Here is a 4346-nt window from a genome sequence, read left to right as displayed (position 1 = left end):
TTCTTCTTAGAGTCTTCGTTATGGCTTCTTCACTAGTCCAGTCGCTGAAGATAATGGGAGGCAGATTGAGGGAACGGGGTTCCTTATATAGGGACACCTGTACTCCTATTGGCTGTAGGTGTGTGCATAATTTTGCTTCAGGCTGTTCTGCCCTAGGGCAGAGGGTAAACCACTAGGAGCATAGCTCCCCTATGGGGCGGAGCTCCACGATATAGAACGATTAGTTACCGGAGTGTAACTCCAGTTCTATGAGTGGAGCGGTGTGTTCATTAGGGCGATATGGGCGACGCACTGCCAAACGGGAAAAGGAAGGGATTTTTTTTCTAATCAATTATATCACGGCAACAGTAGTTCAGTGTTCTAATCTAGACGTCTGATCTGCCACTAAATGTCCAATCAGGCTAAAGTCGTGCTTCAAATGTCCCCGCCCGTTTTGGGGCGATTTCAGTCAGGTTGAAAATCGCCCAGAAGTCTCTCATAGCCTCTAATGTAATTTTTTTTTTTTTCAAATATCAGAGCTTTCAATACAATCTCTATGGGTTTCTGAGGGCTTGCACTTACGCGCTTTCGTCATACGTAACGTAACATAACCATGAACGTAACTAAGAAACTACTCTTTCACCCTGAAGGCGGCACGGCAGACAGCACCGCTTGGACAGCAACTGGTGTAACCGACATGCACCATCTTTCAGAAAAGATTAAGAAAAATGAGCTGTCAAAGACCCACATGGATAGCTGTTTGAGATTGTCTGCTTTGGGGAGAGTGAATATTGCCACTCAACTGGATGAGGGATACAGGCTAGCTGTCCGCCGCCACAACGATGAGGTTAGCAACAGCAGAGTCGTGAACACTGTCTACGAGAATCGAGACGACCTCATAGAATGTTTTGAAGCCATTCTGACGGGTTCATTGGGTTCATTTGACCAGCCCACCGTGAGAGAGGCATCTGGCTACGTGAGGATGCTACATGATGAAGATTTTATTTTTTTCCTGCGGCTTTTTCACAAAATCATGCCCCACGTCGACATTCTGTACCAGAAGCTACAGAAGAAGGACATCGATGCTGTCTTTATCAAACGTGCCCTCGACAGCTTCACAAGCAGTGTGCAGGCCATAAGGTAAGATTAAACAATATCATTCGATCTTTCTCAAAGCAGAGCTTTATTTGAAAATGTATGCATGAAAGGAGACTGCATTTGTGTTTGAAATTACATTATTCTCATTATATATGGCCAGTGGTGTAATCTAGCTTATTTTATATACTATGTGTACTGTACAGTGGTGCTCATAAGTGTATGAACACATTCTAAAGTTGACTAAAAAGAGGAATACAAAAATAAAAAAATCATCTTTTGGAAATTGATCTTAATGACTTAATTAAAAAAGTTGGAAAATCCAACCTTTAAGGACACCAATTTTCTTTTCTTTTTTATTCCTCTTTTTAGTCAACTTTAGCATGGGATCATAAGCTTATGAGCACCACTGTATACTGTGCTGAACATCCAGGCTATGTGAGACACAAAGGCTAACTTAAACACTAAAGACTTTATGCATCCCTGCCCATTTTAAGTGGAACTGAAGTATTTGTACTATACATGGATACATTGCATATACCTGTGCATCACATAGACAACAATACTGTACAAAGCCAACAAACACACTGGTCTGTTTGCCTTCAGGGACTCCTCTCAACAGCAGCTGCAAGAAGCAACAGGAGCCAAAAGACCCAGAACAGCTTTGAGAGAAGAGGAGAAGCAGAGGCTGTCTGAAGAGGTCTGCAACACCATCCTGGATCACACCAAAGAAAGGTTCTCTTTCTCTGGCCACCTTGTGAGTGCTACCTTACTGCAAGCAGACATGTTTGAAAGGTACTGCCATTCATTTCCTGATGAGGCTCTGAATGCCACTGTGAATGCATACCCCATGCTGAGCAAGGCAAAGCTCAAGACAGAACTATCTCTGATCTATGAGAATCCTGAATTCAAGTCATTGAACGCTTTGCTGTATTGAAACAGAGAAGAGAACAGTTTCAGTACAAGTAATGTAGCCTCTCTCTCTCTTTGTCCCTCCCTGTCTGTCTCTTTAACACACACACGCCCAAATCAGTTCACAGTTGATGTTGTTTAAAATAGTTATTTTTCATTTTTTTAAAGTAAAAAAAAAAAAAATCTGTTCATGTTCATTTTTACAAATCTATACAATTGGCCAGAATATGGTTGTTCATATTTACAAATCTATACAATTGGCCAGAATATGGTTGTTCATCTTTACAAAGCCATACAGATAGCTGTGTTTACCTTTTCTAGAAATTACTTTCAAATTCTGTTTTCAGGCAAAATGTCTATCACTGTTCATTTTCACAAATCTATACAAGAGGGCAGAATATGGAAGTCTATAAAAATTTCTTATTACCAATAACTTGCATCAATGTTTTCAGTAGCCTCTATCAAAAGCTCCTGCTTGCTTGTTGTGAATTATGCTCAGGTGCACATATTTCCAATTCAACCATGAGGCAAAAATGTGGTAAAAGCTCTTGTTGATCCTGCAATCTGAACAAATACCAAGATGCTGTATTTTCAGCTGATATTTCATTTGTTTATGGAAATGCATATTGTTTATGCAGTGTTGAGGAATGTGAAAGAACACCCTTGATTATTTTTACTGTGATAACTTATTTTGATTTTGTAAGCCAACACTTTTGAGATCAGTCAATAAATGCTTCTGGTATTGACTTATATGCTGCCCCTGTCTTCATGTTGTTGCTGGACATATCTTTTTAAAAATGTGTGTAGGTCACCTAAATCATCAGAAAAATTGCCCCCCCTGAGAATTTTTTCAGGAGCCGCCACTGGTCACATACACATATTTAGCAGATGTTATTGCGGGTGTATTGGAAACTATTAAAACTAAAGATAACGGTCAACAATAGATTAGAAAGTAAAAGTAAAAAATGTAAGGGCATAGCAATTATCACAAAGGACACAATGAACCACAGAGGACCACAGAATAAAACTGGACCTATAAAACCCTGAGATGAACTGTAAACAGGAATAATACAACCTCAAAATGAGTCAATTATTCCAATAAGACATTTACAAAACCAACAGTATTGTACCAGCATATATCAGATCTGGATCAAACCCTGTAACCAGGGGAAACCAGGGAAACATACTGTAGCTACTTTCACAACCTAGAACCCTGAAGCTAGTTCTAAACTGGTGCCAGTATATAGAACCCTGAAGCTAGTTCTAAACTGGTTCCAGTATATAGAACCCTGAAGCTAGTTCTAAACTGGTTCCAGTATATAGAACCCTGAAGCTAGTTCTAAACTGGTTCCAGTATATAAAACCCTGAAGCTAGTTCTAAACTGGTACCAGTATATAGAACTCTGAAGCTAGTTCTACACTGGTACCAGTATATAGAACCCTGAAGCTAGTTCTAAACTGGTCCCAGTATATAGAACCCTGAAGCTAGTTCTAAACTGGTACCAGTATATAGAACCCTGAAGCTAGTTCTAAACTGGTACCAGTATATAGAACCCTGAAGCTAGTTCTAAACTGGTTCCAGTATATAGAACCCTGAAGCTAGTTCTAAACTGGTACCAGTATATAGAACCCTGAAGCTAGTTCTAAACTGGTACCAGTATATAGAACCCTGAAGCTAGTTATAAACTGGTTCCAATATATAGAACCCTGAAGCTAGTTCTAAACTGGTTCCAGTATATAGAACCCTGAAGCTAGTTCTAAACTGGTACCAGTATATAGAACCCTGAAGCTAGTTCTAAACTGGTTCCAGTATATAGAACCCTGAAGCTAGTTCTAAACTGGTACCAGTATATAGAACCCTGAAGCTAGTTCTAAACTGGTACCAGTATATAAAACCCTGAAGCTAGTTCTAAACTGGTACCAGTATATAGAACCCTGAAGCTAGTTCTAAACTGGTACCAGTATATAGAACCCTGAAGCTAGTTCAAAACTAGTACCAGTGCATTCGGAAAGTATTCAGACCACATTTTCTTATGTTACAGCCTTAAATGGATAAAATAACACATTTTCATTATCAATCTATACACAGTACCCCATAATGACAAAGCAAAACAGGTTTTTTGAAATTTTTGCAAATGTATTAAAAACAGAAAGACCTTATTTACGTAAGTATTTAAACCCTTTGCTATGAGACTCAAAATTGAAGGTGCTTCAACAAAGTAAAGGTAGTTCAATACATACAAAACAGTTATAATACACATGTTCCTGTGTTTTTAAGGATCTTAATGACAGTACAGACGTATCAACTGTTAGTGGTAAATAAAACTACATATTCCTATCCTACAGTTATAATACACATG

General features: G+C 38.9%; 1 long non-coding RNA gene across 1 annotated transcript in view; it reads right to left on the bottom strand.

Moving 5' to 3' along the window:
* Window positions 1-4180: 4180 nt before the first annotated feature.
* LOC121562786 overlaps window positions 4181-4346 on the bottom strand; it is a 1564-nt gene continuing 1398 nt past the window's right edge. The window contains exon 4 of the long non-coding RNA XR_005999633.2: window positions 4181-4346. This exon is cut by the window's right edge and continues 381 nt beyond it. This is a non-coding gene — a long non-coding RNA (uncharacterized LOC121562786).

The sequence above is a fragment of the Coregonus clupeaformis genome, unplaced genomic scaffold (assembly GCF_020615455.1).
Source record: "Coregonus clupeaformis isolate EN_2021a unplaced genomic scaffold, ASM2061545v1 scaf0665, whole genome shotgun sequence".
NCBI classification, from domain to species: Eukaryota; Metazoa; Chordata; class Actinopteri; order Salmoniformes; family Salmonidae; genus Coregonus; species Coregonus clupeaformis.
Note: the sequence above shows the minus strand (reverse complement) of the source record. Positions and strands in the feature narration are given on the sequence as shown.